Source organism: Phoenix dactylifera, unplaced genomic scaffold (assembly GCF_009389715.1).
Source record: "Phoenix dactylifera cultivar Barhee BC4 unplaced genomic scaffold, palm_55x_up_171113_PBpolish2nd_filt_p 001609F, whole genome shotgun sequence".
Taxonomy (NCBI): Eukaryota; Viridiplantae; Streptophyta; class Magnoliopsida; order Arecales; family Arecaceae; genus Phoenix; species Phoenix dactylifera.
The window spans coordinates 53,265-76,758 of NW_024068914.1; the positions used below are offsets into that span (position 1 = coordinate 53,265).

The 23,494-nt window shown below is 41.3% G+C and overlaps 1 non-coding gene across 1 annotated transcript; it reads left to right on the plus strand.

The window, feature by feature from the left end:
- The first annotated feature begins 1,372 nt into the window (after positions 1-1,372).
- On the plus strand, positions 1,373-1,479 carry LOC120108875. Its single transcript, XR_005510024.1, has one exon. It is a non-coding gene; the product is annotated as a small nucleolar RNA R71 (small nucleolar RNA).
- The last annotated feature ends 22,015 nt before the right edge of the window (positions 1,480-23,494 follow it).

Below are 23,494 nucleotides of genomic sequence, written 5' to 3' on the forward strand. Positions count from 1 at the left end.
CAAGTACATCCTCGACTACTCCTCTTGGTATCTTTATAGATCGATCGGCAAGTTGGAGAGTAACCTTGGTGGGTTTTAGTTCACCAAGTCCTAACTGTTCATAAACTGAATAGGGCAGTAAGTTAACACTTGCACCTAAATCAAGAAGAGCTCGTTGTATCCTGAAGTTTCCTATGATGCAAGATATGGTAGGACAACCAGGATCTTTATACTTAGGTGGGGTGTTGTGTTTGAGAATAGCACTCCCCTGTTCAGTTAGAAAAGCTTTTTTTTGTACGTAAAGCTTTCGCTTTATGGTACAAAGATCTTTTAAAAATTTGGCATAAGATGGGATCTGCTTAATGGCATCTAATAAAGGAATATTAATCTTTACTTGTTTAAAGATTTCCAGAATTTCTTGGTTAGGTATTCCCTTTTTAGCTGCAAGCAAGCGCTGAGGGAATGGAGCAACTATCTTGTGATGGGGTATTGGATCATCTTGTTCATTATCATCTTCATCCTTCTTTTCAATAGATTTTTCAGGTTTGTCATCTTTTGTCGGAATTTCTTTGTTAATTATTTTTCCGCTACGAAGGGTTGTGACAGACTTAACTTGTTCAAATTTTGGTTGGGATGAACTTGCTTCATGGACCTCATGTTGACCCTTTGGGTTAGATTAAGGTTGGGCTAGAAATGTCCCTTTTTTCCTAACATTAAGTTGAACCTCAATTCTACCTACAGAATTTTTAAGCTCTTGGAGTGACTGCATTGTATTCTGATTTATTTGAGTCTGCCCTTGCATGAAGGTTTGCAAAGCATCTTCAAGGGATTCCTATGTGGTGGCACATAAGGAGTAGGAACAGAATTTTCTTGAGATTCATTGGCAGTGGGTCCATGTCTCCAACTAAAGTTAGGATGGTTTCGCCAATTAGGATTATATGTTTCTGGAAATGGTCTTTTATAAGTATTGGTGAAATTTGCTTGATCATGCAACACTTCTTGAAAAGCAGGGATTGTAGGACAATCCTTGGTCACATGTGCATTACTCTCGCAAATTCCACATATACTTTCAACAATAGTTTGTGCTTTTCCTATATTAGCCTTGCTTAATTCCATGGCTTCAACCTTCCTAGTCAGATTAGCAATTTTTACATTGACATCATTATCATCTTTAATAAGATAAATTCCTCCTTTTGCATTAGGTGCTATTTTAGATTTTTCATTTTTATCTGTTGTATCCCAAGCTTGTGCATTTTCTGCTAAAAGATCAAAATAATCCTAGGCTTCATTTGGTTCCTTACTCATGAATTCACCGTTACACATCATTTCTACAAATTGTCTCATATTGGAGGACAAACCATCATAAAAGAAACTAATGACCCTCCAAATTTCATATCCATGATGTGGGCAAGCAAGCAAAAGGTCCTTAAATCTTTTCCAACACTGAAAAAATGTTTCTCCATCTTTTTGTGCAAAGTTCATGATATTTCTTCTAAGTGTGTTTGTTTTATGTGTTGGAAAGAATTTCTTTAAAAATTCTCTTGTCATTTCTTGCCAGGTAGCTATGGTCCTAGGCCTTGAGGAGTGTAACCATGACTTAGCTTTTTTCTTTAAAGAAAAAGGAAATAACTTAAGCTTAACTACCTCTTCAGTGACATCATTGAAATGAAGTGTTGAACACACTTCATCAAATTCTTTCAGGTGCAAATAGGGACTTTCAGAGTCAAGTCCGTGAAACTTTGGGAGTAATTGGATTATTCCTGGTTTCATGTCAAAAGCTCCCGCAGCAGTAGGAATAACCATACAGGATGGGGTACTGGTCCAAGTGGGTTGTAGATAATCACGAAGCGTTCTAATAGGTAAATCATTTTGAAATTCATTATCTTCCTGATTACTATTATTATCTTCCATTTGATTATTTGAATTTTGAACAATTAAATTTTTATCTCTTAATTCAGCTCGAAATAATCTATTCGTTTTATCTCTCTCTCACAATAGCATATACTTTTATTTTATTTTATTTTTAAACAAACACCCTAATACAGTAAAACAAACACCCTAATACAGTAAAAATTTAGTTGATTTTAATTAGGTTTAGGATATTTATGCACTGGGATAATTTTTGGGCTAAGGTCGAGTGATGAAATCCCGACCTTATCTTTTTAATGGGTTCAACCCTTAGATTATTTTATGCAAATGCTTTATACTATATGCAACAATCAAGAAGATTTTTAACATTTTATGTCATGACATTAAATTGCATTTGAATAGTTGATCAAGCAAACTAGCTAAATTTTTATTATTTTTATGTTTATTTATTTTATTATTATTTTAATTAATAAATTTTTTTTAACAAGAGTAAAATTCTAATCTAGGAATTATTAAAATAGGACTAGTATGAACAAAATAGAAAAATTAATTTAAATACTCACGGCCGGAGTTCGTTCACTCCGGAAATCCAAAAATTTGATCTTGATCTTCCTCATTACTAGTTCCGCTTTGTGTCGTCCTTGAATCTGAAAAGATTTGAAATTTCAGCCGTGTTAAAAAAATAAAGAAAGATTGAAGAACCAGAAATGATAGATTGAAATTTGCAGCTTTGTTCTCGTTCGCACGGTGCAAATCCCCGGCAACAGCGCCAATGAGGATGATAGTGTTATTTTGATGATTAACAAGCAATAATCAAGAGTATGTTACAACTTAATTCGATACTTCATTTATAAGTCTGTTACTCTCAGTATATTTGTATAAATGCATTTTATTGTTTATTTGGATGAATCTAACCTTGAGTTGCAGCAAAGTGTGGATTGAGTCGACCCCAAGGATGATTGGGTCGACCCCGGCACATCAAGAAAGCATCTGGTACACTTCTGCAAAAATGGCACGGATGAACAGTAGTTGGGTCGACCCAAGGAAAGCATGAGTCGACCCAAACCTCAAGCCTCTCAAAGACTCAAGAAAACAGTTCTCTGGAAACACAGAGAGGGTCGACCCAAGAGGAAGTTGAGTCGACCCAAGCTTGAGTCGACCCAAACACTGAGAGGGTCGACCCAAAGGCAATGACAGAATACATGACAGAAAAGGTTCTCTGGAAACCCTGAGAGGGTCGACCCAAGTGGAAGTTGAGTCGACCCAACTGAACCTTGAGTCGACCCAAAGAAATGTTGAGTCGACCCAAGTGAAGGAAGGCTGAATTGCAAGTTTCTGTGGTTCTGAGAGGGTCGACCCAAGGAAAGGTTGAGTCGACCCAAGTGAAAGTTGGGTCGACCCAAGGACAGGTTGAGCCGACCCAAACACGGGCAGAAGCATAACGGCTAGTTCTGCAGAAGTACTTTTTGTCCTTCCAACAGTGAGTAACGGCTAGTTTTTGAATTCTAACCATTGGGGCTTGTCCAATGGATGAAGAAAACTATTTAAAGTGGCACTATTCATCAGAGAGAACATCCTTTTGCAAAATATCAAAGAGTACACAAAAAAGATAAAGTGCCTTAATCTTCTTCATCCAAGTGCTTCATTCAAGAGTCAAAAGAAAGTGGTTGAGCAGATTCAAAGAGTCATTAAGAGCTCCATCCACCCTTGAAGAGTGAAGCATCCTTGACAAAGAAGAGAGAAGTCACATCAAGCGATAACTATTCTCTAAACTCTTCTTTGTAGATTATATTGTTATATTTGCTCATCTAGGAGCTTAAATCTTCTTACTTTGGTTATTAAACTCCTTGTAAAGGTTAGTTGGTTAGCCCGCAAAACCAACGGTATAGGTTGATTGGTGAACCCGTAAAACCAATTGTAAAGGTTCGTTGGTGAGCCCGGAAAACCAACATAGGTTCGTTGGTGAGCCCGTAAAACCAACATAGGTTTTTGGTGAACCCGAAAAACCAAAGTGTAAAGGTTTTTGGATTGTGAGCCCGGAAAACAATCCAACTGTAATCCGCGGGATTATAGTGAATTTCCAAGGGGTCGCTTGGGGAGTGGACGTAGGTGCTTAGGAGAGCACCGAACCACTATACTTCTTGTTGTTTGTATTGTGATTTGTTTTAATTCCACTAACTCATCAATTAATATAAGTAAGATAGTTAAAAGTAAGAGAAACCAATTCACCCCCCCCCCCTTGGCTTGTCACCTTGGGCAACAGCCAAAAACTTGCTAAGTCTTTAATCTCGCTCTTTTTTAAAAAGAGAAATTAAATGTAGAATACCCCAAGTATAGGGTGTAGCAAAGTAATATTCTCGGTGAGTCCGAGATCGAATCCACAGGGATTTGACAGTGAACAAAAACTAAAGGCTAAATAATATTCGGATTGACAAAAATATAACTAAGGCATTAGGATTCAGCCTAGCACTTCATCATGCTTTTCTTAAAATCATGAATGGGATTTTAATATTTTTGATTTGATTTATGGTGCAGTAAATTTATAAAAATTATTTCAAACTTATATATATTTTTTTATTTCTTATTTCCCCCGGGTATAACAGATGCTTAGAAATTCCTGTAGTTTAAAATAGAATTACTGTAATGCTGCCCATAAAACTAAATCTATTTTATTAACGATTAATTGGTATTTTCACCGCTCCACTTTCCGGTTAGGTCTTTACTCAGATCTAACTGAGATAATAGGTGATTTTAAGAAAAGCATGATGAAGTGCTACGCTGAATCCTAATGCCTTAGTTAAAAGAGATTTAGCTATCCATATGAGATGCAAACATTTTTATAAAAGGGATTAGCATAGAATAAATAAAATAAAGCATAAATCCCTTTTTTTTCCTTCTCTTAAGAAAACAGAGTGCTCTATTTTCTTTCTTTTCTTTTTTCTTTTCTCTTCCGATGGTTCCCTGGCTTCCTCTCTTCTTCCGGATCGCCTGTCTTCCTCCTGCCTCCACCGGATGAATGATTAGAAGAGGAGATGTGGATGTTTGGCTTCAGTCCCTCCTCCCCTTTGCTCCGTCCTCCTCCCGATGCCACAAAGATTTGGGATGCTTCGTTCCGAAGCAGGGGAGAATGGGAAGCCAAACGGCTGTTCGGGAATTTGGAAGAGAAGAGCTGCTAACACTTGGATGGATCCTCTTTTGCTCGTTCGGCTGCCATCTTATAGCATGTTGAAGAGGCTGGATGAAACGCGGCTGAGACGCGGGGTGGAGGGAGTTGTGAATACGGGAAGACTCCTCGCGGATGGATCCTACTGGTAACAGCTGGAAGAAGATAAAATGATCGGATGCCACGATCGCTTGGAGATGTGATGTGTCGAAGGGACTTTGGGAGATCGCAGGGGAGATCGCAGAAGCTGGAACGCTGCTGGGATGAACCGAACGGATGGGGAACGTGGAATGCGGAGGTGATTTGAGCTGATGGCTTGAACGCGGACGGTTTGGGACTCTTCGGCTCCTGGGACGATTTGGTTGCATGCTGCCACGGACGGTTGGAAGATGCTGGGAAGAAAAACTTGGAGATGACGAACGCTGGAAACATATGTATTGAGCATATATGCACTGAAAAACAATTAGCTGACATATTCACAAAACCCTTGAGTGAAGATAGATTCTGCACGCTAAGGAGGGAATTAGGCATATGTGATCCTTTTTATTGAAGAGATATAAAAGGGAGCAAGCAGTCTCATGATACATTCCTCCCATTTCTAAAAACCCATGAAACATGAGTCAAACTTGTCATCTATAGATTCCTTACTCATGTATCATTGTCCCAGAAAGAATTTGTAAGGATTGGAAGCAAGAAAAATTTTTAGAAGCGAAAAGGAAGAGAAAGGAAAAATTTCTGAACTTGGGTCGACCCAACCCAGAATAGGGTCGACCCAACGTTGAGTCGACCCAAGAAAATTCTTGAGTCGACCCAACGTCGGGACCCCACTGTTAAAAGGGGGACCCGTGAGCTATCTAGGGCACTGTTTATCCTTTGTCCTCTTCTGAAAATCCTATTCCCCACTCTCCAATCTCCTCCAATCATCTCCAAACAGTAGATTACTTCAAAATCTTGGAGAAATGGGACCCAAAAGAGCCGTAGCCAAGCGATCCGGGAGAGTCTCACGGATCCAACGTGCGGAAAGAGAAGCTACGGAGCCATCTACAGTGTCTCCACAAGGTGAGACACGTGTAGAGCCACCTCCTCCTCCCTCCCCTTCAGTACAACTTGCAAAGTTTGCGGGGAGACCGGTTACAACGGGGAGAAGGATCCATTCCGAGTTCTTGGATCAAGAAGGGTTCCGTTTGGGGGAATGGATCCGAAGGCAAGGATGGGAGTATCTCTGCTCCCTAGATGTGGTGATATACCCAGGACTAGTCCGGGAGTTCTATGCCTTCCTCAAAACTGGGATGGGAGGGCTCATATCGGAAGTTCGAGGAGTTAGGGTTCGAGTTTTCGAAGAGAGTTTGAGTGAGTTGCTTCATCTCCCCTGCGAAGGAGCAACTCCAGAAAAGCCAGAAAACAAGTTGAGAGCCCTGCAGTTAATTCTTGAGAATGAAGACTTCGACTTCTCGGAGCAGGTTATAGCGAGCTCTCTTTCTGCAGAGATGAGGTTGTTGCACAACATCATTGATAGGATTCTATTTCCGAAGAGCGGGAGATTTGATCTCATTACATAGCGAGATCTAGTAGTGATGGAGCATATTATTCAGGGTATTCCCTTGAATCTCCCGGCCATGATACTGAGGCAAATGAGAAAGGTGATCTGCAACTCCAGAGTATCTCTGCCTTATGGTATGATACTCACCTTGATCTTCCGACAGCACGACATATCTGTCGAGGGGGAGATCTCCAGGTATCTGCTTCATACTGATACATACACTGCACGATCACTTATTCGCATGGGCTATGAGAAAGTGAACGGGCAGTGGGTTCGTACTGGAGCAGGGATTCAGGGTGATGCACCAGATATTGGAGACCCTATCCCTGAGGATGAGGAGCATATGGATCATCCTACTGCACCTTCAGAGGCTGGACCATCGTCATCTGTTCCTGCGGGAGACACAGATGCGTTCTGGAGAGGATGACTGAGCTTATGTCAGCTCAGGCGAGGACTATCACTGATGGGCTGACGAGCCGACTAGATATCATGTCTGCTGAGATCAGTGATCTGAGAGAGCAGATAGGAGCTCTACGGAGAGAGAGAGACTCATGGACCATCTGTGCCACAGGCTGCTGAGTCAGAGATTTCGGCACAGAGTCATCCAGCTCACCGTGCTCCACGCCAGACTCAGTCTCATCAGGCTCGACCTCCCCTCGCCACTTATACTAGGAGGATGAGGACTAGATCACAGCCATTAGATACTCCCTAGGCTGATATTAGTATTTCTGTTTAGAGCCTAGGATAGGTATCTAGTTCTCATATGTATTTTGTGTTGATCATGTATTTTGAACCTTGATTGAGGAACATTGTATTTGCTTTTGTTTTTGGCATTATTATACTAAAATGTTCCTATTTTGATCAATGAAGTTTAAATGTTTGTTATTTATTGTATCTTTTCCCATGCACCTTTTTGATGATAACAAAAAGGGGGAGAAGTAAAGAAAGAGAAATAAGTTGTGTAAGAAAAGAGAAATAAGTTGTAAAACAAATTGAAAATTATAATGGGAAAGCATATACATTTAAGGGGGAGCAATTTGTAACAATGAAAATGATCAAATCTAAAATTTCTATTGAATTTCAGAATTTGGCACATACCTTTCACACCTCGATACATAATCTGAAACTCATGCATTATCTCAAATTTTTGAAGTTTCATCTTTAATGAAATATAAAAGAAAGGGTGAGCAATTCAAAAAGTCAAATTGGAAAATATTTGGATGAAATAGGGGGAGACTTCACTCTCATATTTGAAAAGCTGAAATTCAGCAACTTGAGCCCTTTTAAAACTGATTTTAAGATAAGTATCAATAGGCTCATACTCTATATTTTGTAATCATCAAAAAGGGGGAGATTGAGGATGATAGTGTTATTTTGATGATTAACAAGCAATAATCAAGAGTATGTTACAAGTTAATTCGATACTTCATTTATAAGTCTGTTACTCTCAGTATATTTGTATAAATGCATTTCATTGTTTATTTGGATGAATCTAACCTTGTTGACCCCCTAATGGATTTTGATGAATACAAAACACTAGAGTATAATTCCCTTTATATTCACAATTTATTTGAGCATTTCAGGTGTTTAACTAAGAATATTGTTAAGAATTGTCAAGGCATGTTCCCATATTTTTTGAGGATTTATTGAAGATTTTTTGAGATGAAGAAAACGGATCAGGGGCAGCCGAGACGTCTCCGGTTTGTTCCAGAGACGTCTCTGGCACGTAGAGGAGAAACTGGCACGTCTGGAGACGTCCCCGGCACCTGCCGAGGCATCTCGCAGGGTCGGAGTCGACTTCCGGCTTTCCGGAGTCGACTCTCTCAGAGACGGCAGAAAGGCCGATTTCAAGGGATGCGCGCGAGTCATCTCCGAAGGACGCGGAGTCGACTCTCTCAGGTATTCCAGAGGACTTGTTTTTTCGTTGAGAAAATGTCGGAGTCGTCCCCGACGTTGCGGAGTCGTCCCCACGCATAAAGCACAAACATCCCGAGACGTCCCCAGAAAGTGCCGAGCCGACTCTCTCAGAAAAACAGAAAAACAAGAAATCGAGCTGTTCTTCTTCGGAGTCGTCCCCAGAAAGCGCCGAGTCGACTCCAACATCGTCAAAAGATTTTTTATACAGCCGAGACGTCTCTCGTTCAAGCGGAGACGTCTCCAGAATGCCTGGGACGCGACTGACACACTTTTGCAGGTTTGTTTGAAATTCAAACGGCTATATTTTTGTGTCTAACGGATCTATTGCTTGTAGGAGTATAAAAAGGAGCTTTTAAGTGCCTTTAAACAACTTCTCACCAACCAAACATAAGATCATTCAAGAGAGGAGAAAGAGAAAGTTTTTCAAGGGAGTTGGTGCTTTCAAGAGGAGAAATCAAGAGCATTCAAGTCTTCTTCATCTGATTTCGTGCTCAACTACTCACTCCCACTCGGCAATCAAAGCTCGCATTCAAGCCAACGTGATCCACATCGGAAGAACCACCATCATCCACGCTTTTAACGGCAAAGAGGGTTCTTCCGGTTTTGTTGTTCTTCATTGTTTTATTTGCTTTCACAGAAGCTTTTAAATCCTTGTAAAACACTTGAATATTGTGCTTGTTCCAGTCAAGGGACTTGGAACAAGGGATAGGCGTCCCAAGCCTAGGTTAAATTGGGGGATTGTAGGGTTCGTTGTTAGCCCGGGGTAAAACAACGAGTTGGATAGTTCACTCGAAAAACTACCGGACTGTAATCGCTGATTATAGTGGAAAATTCCCAAAGGTATTTGGGGAGTAGATGTAGGAGCAGTGGAAGCTCCGAACCACTATAAACCTTTGCGTTTGCGATTGACTGTGCTTACAACTTAATTTTACTTTTGCACATACACTTGTGTGTTTTGTTTAATTAGACAAAAAGTTTTAAAACACCCAATTCACCCCCCTCTTGGGTGACCATCTCTGGGCAACAAGTGGTATCAGAGCAGGTGCTCTGTGTATTCTTGAAGACCTAACCGTCTTTGCCAAAGATCAAGATGGCAACACCCTTCAACAATGTTCCTGCTGATGGGCAGGCTACCAATAGACCTCCACTCTTCAATGGGACAAATTATTTCTATTGGAAGACTAGAATGAGAATTTTTATTCAAGCACAAGATTATGCCTTGTGGAGGGTTATAATCAAAGGACCACACGAACCATCTCACATAGTTAATGGCGTTCAGGTTCCCAAACCTGAGGAGGATTGGGATGAGAATGATAGTAAGATGGTTCAACTCAATGCTAGAGCCATGAATTCATTGTTTTGTGCTCTAGATGTAAATGAGTTTAATAGAGTCTCCACCTGTAGTTCCGCCAAGGAAATATGGGATAGGCTCGAAGTTACCCACGAGGGTACTAATCAAGTCAAAGAGTCTAAAATGAACATACTAGTTCACAAATATGAGTTATTTAAGATGGAACCCAACGAAACTATTTCATGCATGTTCACACGCTTCACTGATATAATAAATGGTCTAAAGAATTTGGGTAAATCTTACACTAACTCAGAACTTGTGAGGAAAATTCTCAGGTCCTTGCCAAAAGTTTGGGAAGCGAAGGTCACGGCGATCGTAGAAGCCAAAGACCTCAACACCTTGGCACTTGAAGAACTATTGGGCTCATTGATGACGCATGAGCTCACAATGAAGCAACATGAAGAAGATGTGCCAAAGAAGAAGACAATCGCCCTCAAGGCTACTTCAAGTGTTTGTGAAGAAGAAAGCAGTGAAAGTGAAGAAGAAAGTGAAGATGAAGACTTGGGCTTAATAGTAAGGAAGTTCAAAAAATTCATAAGAAGAAAGAAGACCTTCCCAAGAAAGAAGTTTGGAGGGAGAAATGATTGGGAAAAGGAAAAAGAAAAAGAAAGAGACCCAATCATATGTTATGATTGCAAGAGACCGGGACACATCCGCTCCGAATGCCCTCAACAGAAGAAGCACTATGGAAAGAAGAAGAAGAAGGCGTTGAAAGCAACTTGGGATGATAGTGACACATCCTCCTCCGAGGAAGAGAAGGAAGAGACCGCCAACTTGTGTTTCATGGCATTCGACGACGATGAGGTATGTCAAAGCTCAACTACAGATTTTACTTTAGAAGAATTATATGAAGCTTTCCAAGAACTCATGAATGATTGTAGTATGTTAGGAGTAAAAAATAAAGAACTAAAGGCCTCCAATCAAAAACTAAAGAATGATATTAAAAACCTATTGATTGAAAAGGAGAGCTATGAAAATGATAGCATCATTGACCTAAAGGATAAAAATTCAAAACTTAGCACTGAAAATGAAACGGCAAAAACACTCATTAAGGAATTAAATCTAAAAGTCAAATTCCTACTCAATAGTAATACTTCACTTGCACAAAATGTTGAATCCCTTAAAAATGATAAGGAAGAATTAGCTAAAAAAAATTTGGACCTTAAAGATGAGCTACACAAGTACAAACCAATTGTGCAGAAATTTACACATAGCTCGGAAAAATTAAATCTTATTCTATCCAATCAAAGAGCTGTTTTTAATAAAGCCGGATTAGGATACAAAACTAGCAAACAACAAAAATATCTAAAGAACTTTTTTGTAAAAGCAAAAGATGTCAAAACTGAAAAACCTACATGCTTTTATTGTGGAAAAAGTGGACATAAAGCTTATTCTTGCATTCAAAGAAAGATTCAAACTAATAAGAACACACTTGTAAAAGGTAAAAACACAGCCAAGTTGAAGGTAAGGGGCCACATACATCTGTATGTACATCCCCTGGCTAGCACATCGAATGGGCCACATACATCTGTATGTACTAGGGTAAGTATTTCAGTGGTCCTCTCCTCTTGTCCTACAAAGGGCAATCTAGCCATTTTTCCTTGAAGACAGGACTCGCAAACTGGATATGACTCGGAAGTCAATGAGCCTAAAAGCCCATCTTTATCCATTTTGTTCATCCTATCCTCTCCAATATGGCCAAGTCTGAGGTGCCACAAATATTTTTGGTTTATCTCATCTCTGGATCTTTTGGATCCTTTGGCACTCACTTCTTGCTCGGTAACATTCACAGATACATCCATATGTAAATGATAGAGACTGTCAATCATAAAACCACGTGCAACTATTTTATTTCTGAAATAAATAGAACAGCAGTCTTTGTCAAAAGTAAAAACATGACCTTCCTGTGCTAGACATGAAACAGAAATCAAATTTCTGCTAGCAGCAGGTACATAATAGCAGTCTCTAAGTAATAAACTAAAACCAGACGGTAGTCGCAGATGGTAGGTGCCCACAGCCACAGCAGCAACTTTTGCCCCGTTGCCAACCCGAAGGGTTACCGCACCTTCGCCAGCCTTCTACTTTCCTTTAGACCCTGCATGGTAGTGCATAGATGAGCACTAGAACCAGAATCTATAACCCAACTAGAAGTAGAAGAAACCGTTAGATTAGTTTCAATTATGAGCAAGTCTATACCTTCTGAAGGTGTGTCACCTTTCTTGTTCTTCAGGCTCTCGAGGTATGAAGGACAGTTTCTCTTCCAGTGGCCGTCGACATTGCAGTGGTGTGGAGTGATTGATTAAAACCCCGTTTGATTTTGATGAGCTCAAAGCATTTGAGTATATCTTGTGATTACTAATGAATTCAATTGAGTGTTTCAGTGAAAATCCTGTCCAAGTGTCTCTAGACTTGGTTCATAGTATTTTGGATAAGTTAAGAAGTCTGCATGAACCAATGTCTGAGACTCGAGTCGACTCCCGAGTATCACGAGTCGACTCCAAGCGTATCAAGTTCACTGGCACGAGCTCGAGTCGACTCCAGATTAGTACGAGTCGACTCCGACTGAGAACAGAAAGAAGAACAGAAAGCTTCATCTCAGAACCTGTCAACGAGTCGACTCCTGAAGTGTGCGAGTCGACTCCAATGTTCACCGAGTCGACTCCAGGAAGTAAGAGTCGACTCCAAGCAGTCACAGGCAGAAAAGTCAGAGAGCAGTTTTCGAGTCTGAGATTTGAGTCGACTCCAGTGGAACGCGAGTCGACTCCGATGGTTGGCAGGTCGACTCCAAAGAAGGTGAGAGTCGACTCTCAGCGGTACACAAAGAAAAAGTCAGAGAGCGTTTTATGGACTCTGAGATTCGAGTCGACTCCCGCAGTACGCGAGTCGACTCCGAGACTGAGCGACCATCAACAGACAGAAGACCATGTTACTGCCTCTGAGATTCGAGTCGACTCACAGACAGCTCGAGTCGACTCCAAGACAAGCTTCACATCAAAAGGCAGAAGACCAACTTTCGGAAACTGAGAGCCGAGTCGACTCCAAGGAAGTTTGAGTCGACTCCAAGACTGGATGAGCCGAAAGACAGAGAATCGAGAGTTCGGGCTCTGAGATTCGAGTCGACTCTCAGGACAGTCGAGTCGACTCGAGTGGACAAAATTCAAATTTGGATCCACGGACTTCAGTGGATGAGCCGTCTCCAAAATTGCCAGGTCAGCTCCAGAAGTTGGCGAGTCGACTCCAGGTCAAGACGAGTCGACTCCTAGTCGTGACGGCAACTTTAATTCAAAATTGGAACAGTTGCCGAGTCGACTCGGGAAAAGCATGAGTCGACTCCCGCTACAGCCGAGTCGACTCCTGATCGCGCGAGTCGACTCCAACCCACCAACGGTCATATTGTCAGGCTGCGCAGAGTGTGCAGAACGGCCAGAAAAAGCAGAGTAACGGCTAGTTTCCGTGGGGATTGGGTTAAATAGCCACAGAGGACTGTAGCAAGGCAGAGAACAGATATTCCACTCCAAGCATTCAAGTTTTCAAGCTCTCCAAGTGCTCTAAAACGAAAAAGGGGAGATCTGCATTTACTGCTCCAACAACTTCTTCCCAACAATCAAAGCTTCCTCCTCCTGCATTCAAGTCGACCACTCTTTCAAGAGGAGAATGGAGTTCCAGAAGCCATACCTCTTCACCAGCTTAAAAGCGTTTGAGGGCTTCTAACTCCTTTACGATTATATTGTTTTAAATCTGCTTTTTGAGAAGCTATTTTCTGTTTTCTTCTATCTCTTGTATTTACTTGATTCAATCGGGGGATTGAATCAAGGGGTTTAAGGTTGGTTGGTGAGCCAAGTTAAAACCAACGTGTGTAAGGGTTTGATTGTGAGCCCGGGAAAACAATCGGGGTTGGTTCTAGTCGGTGAGCCTGGGAAAACCGACCGAGTTCGTTGTGAGCTCGTAAAACAACAAGTTTGGTTGTGAGCTTGCAAAACAACCGGCTGTAATCCAAGGAGGTTATAGTGAAATTCCCAAGTGAGACTTGGGGAGTGGACGTAGGAGCAAGGGTTAGCTCCGAACCACTATAAAACTTTGTGTTTGTAGTGCATTGTCTCTCATCTTCTTCCCTGCATACTACTCACAGCACTTAGTTTTAATTAAATAACTTGTTATAGTTTTTAATAAACCATCCACAAAGTTTTAATTAGCCAAGTTATTTTAAAACCCAATTCACCCCCTCCTCTTGGGTTGTCTATCTGGGCAACAAGTGGTATCAGAGCCAAAAACTCTTCCACTCAAGAGTTAAAAGATCAAAATGACAACCCCATTTGGATCTTCTCACATTGAGGGTCAGTCCACCCAAAGACCCCCTTTCTTCAATGGATCCGACTACTCATATTGGAAGGCTAGGATGAGAATATTCATCCAAGACCAAGACTATGAGATGTGGTCCATTGTAGTAAATGGGCCATACATCCCATCCATATACGTAGATGGTGTCAAGGTACCTAAACTAGAAATGGACTGGGATGAACATGACATGAGGAAGGCACAATTAAACTCTAAAGCAATGAATGTCTTCTATTGTGCCTTAGACCGTAATGAATTCAATAGGATTTCAACTTGTAATTCAGCAAAAGAAATTTGGGACAGACTTGAAGTGACCCATGAGGGCACGAATCAAGTCAAGGAATCCAAAATAAACATCTTGGTTCATAAATATGAACTATTTAAAATGGATTCAAATGAAACAATCACATCCATGTTCACTAGGTTTACTGATATTGTCAATGGCCTAAAAAGCCTTGGCAAGAACTATACTAACAGTGAGCTTGTCAGGAAAATCCTTCGGTGTCTACCGAGGTCGTGGGAAGCTAAAGTGACAGCAATTCAAGAAGCCAAGGACTTGAACAAGCTACCACTTGAGGAGCTTCTTGGATCCCTCATGACGCACGAGCTCACCATGAAACAACACAACGAGGAAGAGTCCTCCCATAAGAAAAAGGTAATAGCCCTTAAATCTACTTCTTCTAACAAGGACTTGTCTTGCAGCAGCAGCAGCGAAGAAGAAGAAGATGAGGAAGATGGTGGTGAGGCTCTTCTTGTGCGCAAGTTCAAGAAATTCATCAACCACAAGAAGTCCTATCATCAAAGGAGAGGCCCCTCAAATTCCTACCGCAAGGACAAAGGTAAGGAAAGGGAAAATGAGGGGATTGGTTGTTACGAGTGCAAGAAGCCGGGTCACATAAGAGCAGAGTGCCCCTTACTGAAGAAGGGGAGTAAGTACAAGAAGAAAAAGGCACTTGTCACTACCCTATCGGACTCCGACTCATCATCCTCCTCATCAGATGATGAACAAGAAGAGAAGGCCAATTTCTGTTTCATGGCCAACGGAAACGAGGTAACTTCCGACACGCATCCTGATTTTACATTTGATGAACTTTATGGTGCGTTCAATGAATTAATGATTGAGTATAAGAATATAAATGTTAAAAACAGAGAACTAAAAGTAACTAACCAAACTTATATTCATAAGCATGATTCATTAATTAAGGATAAAGATAATCTTACCAAAGAAAATCTAGAACTTAAGACAAGCAACCAACTCTTAATTAAGAAGACTAACACCTTAACGAAAGATAATGAAAAACTAACTAAGGAACTTTCAGATCTCAAAAACCATAAACAAGTCTTAAACAAGGATCTAACAAAAGAACTAAATGATCTAAAAGTCGAAAATCAAACATTAACTGAAGAACTAAACAAATACAAACCCTTAGTTGAAAAATTCACATATAGTTCTGAAAAGTTAAACATGATACTTAATAATCAACGAGCCGTATTTAATAAAGCGGGTTTAGGATATAAACCAAGAAATAAACAAAAACTTCTTAGTAATTTCTTTGTTAAAGCTGGAGAAACTAAAGTTAAGAAAATAACTTGCTTTTGTTGTGGAATAGTAGGACATAAAGCAAATGCATGTGACTATAGAAAAAGGAAAACTAAAAGAAAAATTAAAAGGGTATGGGTTCCAAAAGGAACCAACTTGACTAACCATGAAGGACCCAAGAAAACTTGGGTACCTAAGATGACATAATTTGCTTGTGTAGGAGTGTCTTGCAGCCAAGGTCAACAAGAACTGCTGGTATTTGGATAGTGGCTGCTCAAGGCACATGACGGGTGATAAAGACCAATTTTTCACCCTTGAAGCTAAGAAGGGAGGTGCTGTGACGTTTGGGGACAACAACCAAGGTCACATCATTGGTATTGGTAAAGTTCAAATCACCCCTTCTACTTTTATAGATAATGTTAGATATGTCGATGGTCTTAAGCATAACTTGTTAAGCATTAGTCAATTATGTGATAAAGGATATGATGTTGTGTTTAAACCATCACTATGTATTATAACAAATCCTAATGATAATAGTTTAGTATTTAAAGGGATTAGACGTGGAAATGTATATGTGGTAGACCTACAAGATCTTGCAAAACATAACCAATATTTAGTTGTTAATGAAACTAAAGATAATGATGCTAGTTGGTTATGGCACCGCAAGTTAGGTCATGCAAGCATGGACACAATAACTAAACTTGTTAAAAGAGATTCCGTGATAGGTTTGCCAAAATTAAAATTTGAAAAGAACAAAATTTGTGAAGCATGTCAATTTGGCAAACAATCTAGGAACTCATTTAAATCTACAAAATGTGTCTCTACCTCTAGGCCACTAGAACTATTACATATGGACTTATTTGGTCCAACTAGAACAACAAGCCTAGGTGGAAATAAATATGGTCTAGTCATAGTAGATGATTACACTAGGTACACATGGGTCATGTTTCTAGCACATAAGGACCAAGCATTTTTCATGTTTAAAAAGTTCCATAAGGAAGTAACAAATGCTAGAGAGTCTTCAGTCATAGCCATTAGAAGTGACCATGGTACTGAATTCGAAAATCAATTATTTGATGAATTTTGTAGTAAAAAGGAGATAACCCATAATTTTTCTGCACCTAGGACACCACAACAAAATGGAGTTGTGGAAAGGAAAAATAGAACACTAGAGGAAATGGCTAGAACGATGTTATGTGAAAGTAACCTCCCTAAGTACTTTTGGGGAGAAGCCATTAATACTTCTTGCCATATATTAAATAGAGTTCTATTAAGGCCCATCATAAAGAAAACACCTTATGAACTGTGGAAAAACAGAAAACCAAAGGTTAACTATTTTCATGTTTTTGGATGTAGGTGTTTTGTACATAATAATGGAAAAGATAATCTAGGGAAATTTGACCCTAAATCTGATGAAGGAATATTCTTAGGTTATTCTACAACTAGTAAAGCCTATAGAGTCTTTAATAAAAGAACCCTAGTTATAGAAGAATCTATACATGTTGTATTTGATGACTCTAGTGACATCTCCTCTAGTAAGAAAGCTAATCTTGATGATGATATTGAAATACTTGAAGAAAAGATAGATGAGATGGGATTACAAGATGGTAATCAAAAGTTGATTGAAGGAGAATCATCAAACCAAGAGCCTATAGTGGATCATGGGCTAACTAAAGCTTGGAGGTATGCTCACGGGCATCCTAAGGAACTAATTCTAGATGATCCATCACAACCGGTTAGGACTAGAGCATCTCTTAGAAATTTGAATAACCATCTAGCTTTTGTTTCACACTTTGAGCCCAAACATATAGAAGAAGCCGAAAATGATGTAAATTGGATAAATGCAATGCAAGAAGAACTAAACCAATTTACTAGAAACAAAGTGTGGGATTTAGTAGAGAGACCTTCTGAATATCCAATTATAGGTACTAAATGGATATATAAAAATAAGCTAGATGAAAATGGAATTATTATAAGGAATAAGGCAAGACTAGTAGCAAAGGGTTATAATCAAGAAGAAGGCATAGATTTTGATGAAACCTTTGCTCCCGTAGCTAGACTTGAGGCGATTAGACTTCTATTAGCTTATGCATGCTCTAAGGACTTCAAGCTATATCAAATGGATGTAAAAAGTGCTTTTCTAAATGGGTTTATTAATGAGGAGGTGTATGTAGAACAACCTCCTGGTTTTGAAAATCATCAATACCCTAATCATGTGTATAAACTGAACAAAGCACTTTATGGACTAAAACAAGCACCTAGAGCATGGTATGAGAGACTTAGTAAATTCCTATTAGAACATGAATTCTCTAGGGGAAATGTAGATACAACTTTATTTCTGAAAAAGAAAAATAAGGATATGCTATTAGTACAGATTTATGTTGATGATATCATTTTCGGTGCTACTAACAATCGCCTCTGCGAAGAGTTTGCCGATTTGATGCAGAGTGAGTTTGAGATGAGCATGATGGGAGAGCTGAACTATTTTCTCGGGCTTCAAATCAAACAATCTGAAGGAGGCATCTTCATCAATCAAGCCAAATATATCAAGGAGATGCTCAAGAAGTTTGATATGGAGGGAAACAAATCAATCAGCACCCCCATGAGCTCATCGTGCAAGTTAGACCAAGATGAATCAGGTAAATCTGTAGATCAAAAACTTTATAGAGGTATGATAGGTTCTTTACTGTATCTTACTGCAAGTAGACCTGATATTATGTTTAGTGTGTGCATGTGTGCTAGATATCAGGCTAATCCTAAAGAATCACACCTAGCTGCAGTTAAAAGAATCTTTAAATACTTAATAGGAACTAAGAACATAGGACTGTGGTACTCTAAAGAATCTAGCCTAAACTTAATAGGGTACACAGATTCAGACTTCGCTGGATGTAAGCTTGATAGAAAAAGTACCAGCGGGTCTTGTCAATTTCTAGGAGAAAACCTAATCTCATGGTTTAGCAAGAAACAAAACTCGGTTGCATTATCCACTGCAGAAGCTGAATATGTTGCAGCCGAGAGTTGTTGTGCTCAAATCTTATGGATTAAACAACAATTAGAAGATTATGGCATTAAACAAGATAAAATCCCCATTAATTGTGATAACACAAGTGCCATAAATCTCACTAAAAATCCAATTCAACACTCAAGAACTAAACACATTGAGATAAGACATCACTTCATAAGAGATCATGTATTGAATGGCGATGTGTCACTCCAATTTGTGTGTACTGATAATCAATTAGCAGACATTTTTACAAAACCCCTAAGTGAAGAGAGGTTTAGTGTGCTTAGAAGGGGATTAGGAGTGATTGATCCATCCTAGTGGGAGTTTCCACTAGATTAATTGATTTTGATGATTAGAATGAGGTTAAAATAGAGTTTCTATGCAGTGATCATCAAATCAGTCCTTAATTAGGTGATTTTCCCTCATTTGGCACGATTATGGCATGGTTTTTAGGTGCGTGCCAAGGTTAGAGACGACTCGAGTAAGTTTCAGAGCCGGCTCTTAAGGGGGAGTCGACTCGCGCATTTGCGGGAGTCGACTCGCAAAGTTGGCAGCTGAGGGGGAGTCGACTCGCACATTGTCGGGAGTCATAAGGAGAGTCGACTCGCGCATATTCTGGAGTCGACTCGAGGTCGAGTCGACTCGCGACTCAGGGGAGTCGACTCGCAGTCGGGATCCGACTTTTTAACCCTAGGTTTGTCGTTTCGCAAACACTTTTCCTCAAGCCGCCACTGTTCAAAAAGCCCTAGAGCCGACTCCTAGGTCATCCCCGATCGTCTCCAACCCCTTTTCCCGTCGATTCTTCGCCGGACATTGAGTTTCCGTCCGTTCCTAGGTCATTTCCGGTCCGTCCCGAGCTTCCTCTGTCGGTCCTTCACCGTCCTCTAGGTATTTTTCTTCCCGTTTAGGTCAAGATGCCTCGTAAGACCGTCGTTAGGAAGAGGTCCCGTCCCGAGGCCGGTCCCGAGCGGCGCTCCAAGGCGCGGCACGATCCCGCGAGGCAACCGCCTCCGGCTCGTTCCCCGCCTAGGGCGGTTCCTGCAAGGCCGTTGGCCGGGAAGACAGTCACCTCCGGGAGGTATGTCGACTTCGACTATCTCTCCCGGGAAGGGTTCACCATAGGCGATAGGCTTAGAGCCCAGGGCCTAGAGTACTTCCTCACCTTGGACCTTCCTACCTATCCTGGCCTAGTTCAAGAGTTTTACAGTACCGTCCATCGGGGAGATGGAGGTATCGAGGGCACGGTAGTAGGTGTCCCGTTGCGTGTCACAGAGGACCTCATTGCCCATATCCTCCACCTTCCAATAGTAGGGGTGGCTCCTGCACATCCTGAGGATAGGGTTGACGCCCTTACAGTCATCCTAGGGCATCCACCTCAGTCCCCCCTAGATGAGGTATCGGCTAGCTCACTTCCTATTGAAGTGAGAATCCTTTTGAGCATTCTGTCCAGGTCCATCTTCCCTAAGACAGGGAGATTTGATTTTGTGAATGAGAGGGACTTAGCTATTATGTCTTATATCCTTCAGGACACCCCGATCAACTTCCCAAAGCTCATTTATAGGTATATGTGTGAGCCCCTAGATAGACCTAGGCTCTCACTCCCATACGGGATGTTATTCACTCTTCTTTTTAGGCAGTACGAGATTTCCATTCCTGAGAGGGAACCCTCTCGTGCCTTGCGATGGACTGATCGCTTATGTACGGGGACTATGCACAGGATGGGGTTTCGGAAGAGAGAAGGGATCTGGGTTAGGAAGTCCACTCTCACTGCTCAGACCACCAGACCATCACCCAGTCCTGAGCCAGATTCAGACTACCCAGACCTTCCAGACCATCCAGACCTCCCATCCACTCCTCCTGCTCCTACCACCTCTGCCGGACCTTCCTCCTCAGTTCCACCATCTATGGAGGTCCGTATTGATCCAGAGCAGCTCCGGGAGCTGCGGTAGGAGATCGTCCGAGATCTGAAGGACGAGCTGCTTCGGGAGATCCGAGGCTCGGTGCCTGCTCCCTCTTCTGCGCCCACTTCCTCTGCCCTGGTCCCATCCTTGACAGCCGTGACAGACATGACGGCTGTGGTGCGGCAGGAGATCTACAACATCAGGACCTTGGTGCAGGCCCAGTTCCACAGCATGAGTGAGGTCACGAGCTCCACTCGACAGATGCGAGAGGAGATAGGTCGTGACATGCACACCACCACCGAGGGGGCTGAGCGCTTGTCGAATGTACTCATCGACAAGTTGGACGCACTACAGACATCCGTGACTGGGCTTCAGGCGTCGGTGACAGAGCTCTCCACTACACATAGCAGAGCCACCACGTCTATTATCACGCAGCTCGGACATGTGACAGATGCAGTCACCCTCCTCATGGAGCAGAGCCGATTGAGAGGAGGAGCACCATCCTCGAGAGGAGGTGCCACATCCTCGAGAGGAGGAGCTACATCCTCCAGAGGAGGAGATGCATCCTCGAGAGGGGGAGCCTCATCCTCGAGGAGGCCATAGATGTTTTTGTGTTTTGTCTTGTTTTACTTTACTTATTGTATGCTCAAATGTACTCACATTCATATCAATACAATGAGTAGACATCTTATCTTCAATTATGTGCCATTGATTGGTTGTGCCATTGATTGTGTGTGATTACCTCCTTTTTGATATGATGACAAAAAGGGGGAGAAATATGTATAAAATATGTAAAAGGGGAGAAATATTGAAAAATATGTAAAAGAAATCAATGAAAATAAATAAAACGATAAACTCTTAAAAACACACACAAATTTGTTCTAAGTGGATTTGGTACCTCGAGGCTCATTATCTCTCTTTTGGGGCTCCTAATGGAGTAATCTCCAGAATCTATTCAAGGGATAATCGGAGATTAGCTGAATCCTACTCAAGAACAAATTGACAGATTTTCCCTCTAAAAAGATAAAATTCAGCTCAAAAACTTCAAAGCATTAAAAGGAAATTCAGAAAATCAAAACATAGTTGAATGCATATGTTGAGGGGGAGAATCTGAATTTTAATCAAGATAAATCATTAATGACATATAAGCCAAACAATTGATTGCATAATATGAAGGCTTATATAATTCCAAATGAAAGGGGGAGCTTTAACTCCAAAATTTAATGTTTCACTCCTTTCAAACTTGGATAAATTAAATTTTCAGACATTTGAATTCATTTATGGATTTCATTTCATTATTTATTGAGCAATTCATTTTACATATACTCAAAGTTTTGTCATCATCAAAAAGGGGGAGATTGTGGAGTGATTGATTAAAACCCCGTTTGATTTTGATGAGCTCAAAGCATTTGAGTATATCTTGTGATTACTAATGAATTCAATTGAGTGTTTCAGTGAAAATCCTGTCCAAGTGTCTCTAGACTTGGTTCATAGTATTTTGGATAAGTTAAGAAGTCTGCATGAACCAATGTCTGAGACTCGAGTCGACTCCCGAGTATCACGAGTCGACTCCAAGCGTATCAAGTTCACTGGCACGAGCTCGAGTCGACTCCAGATTAGTACGAGTCGACTCCGACTGAGAACAGAAAGAAGAACAGAAAGCTTCATCTCAGAACCTGTCAACGAGTCAACTCCTGAAGTGCGCGAGTCGACTCCAATGTTCACCGAGTCGACTCCAGGAAGTAAGAGTCGACTCCAAGCAGTCACAGGCAGAAAAGTCAGAGAGCAGTTTTCGAGTCTGAGATTCGAGTCGACTCCAGTGGAACGCGAGTCGACTCCGATGATTGGCAGGTCGACTCCAAAGAAGGTGAGAGTCGACTCTCAGCGGTACACAAAGAAAAAGTCAGAGAGCGTTTTATGGACTCTGAGATTCGAGTCGACTCCCGCAGTACGCGAGTCGACTCCGAGACTGAGCGACCATCAACAGACAGAAGACTATGTTACTGCCTCTGAGATTCGAGTCGACTCACAGACAGCTCGAGTCGACTCCAAGACAAGCTTCACATCAAAAGGCAGAAGACCAACTTTCGGAAACTGAGAGCCGAGTCGACTCCAAGGAAGTTCGAGTCGACTCCAAGACTGGATGAGCCGAAAGACAGAGAATCGAGAGTTCGGGCTCTGAGATTCGAGTCGACTCCCAGGACAGTCGAGTCGACTCGAGTGGACAAAATTCAAATTTGGATCCACGGACTTCAGTGGATGAGCCATCTCCAAAATTGCCAGGTCAGCTCCAGAAGTTGGCGAGTCGACTCCAGGTCAAGACGAGTCGACTCCTAGTCGTGACGGCAACTTTAATTCAAAATTGGAACAGTTGCCGAGTCGACTCGGGAAAAGCATGAGTCGACTCCCGCTACAGCCGAGTCGACTCCTGATCGCGCGAGTCGACTCCAACCCACCAACGGTCATATTGTCAGGCTGCGCAGAGTGTGCAGAACGGCCAGAAAAAGCAGAGTAACGGCTAGTTTCCGTGGGGATTGGGTTAAATAGCCACAGAGGACTGTAGCAAGGCAGAGAACAGATATTCCACTCCAAGCATTCAAGTTTTCAAGCTCTCCAAGTGCTCTAAAACGAAAAAGGGGAGATCTGCATTTACTGCTCCAACAACTTCTTCCCAACAATCAAAGCTTCCTCCTCCTGCATTCAAGTCGACCACTCTTTCAAGAGGAGAATGGAGTTCCAGAAGCCATACCTCTTCACCAGCTTAAAAGCATTTGAGGGCTTCTAACTCCTTTACGATTATATTGTTTTAAATCTGCTTTTTGAGAAGCTATTTTCTGTTTTCTTCTATCTCTTGTATTTACTTGATTCAATCGGGGGATTGAATCAAGGGGTTTA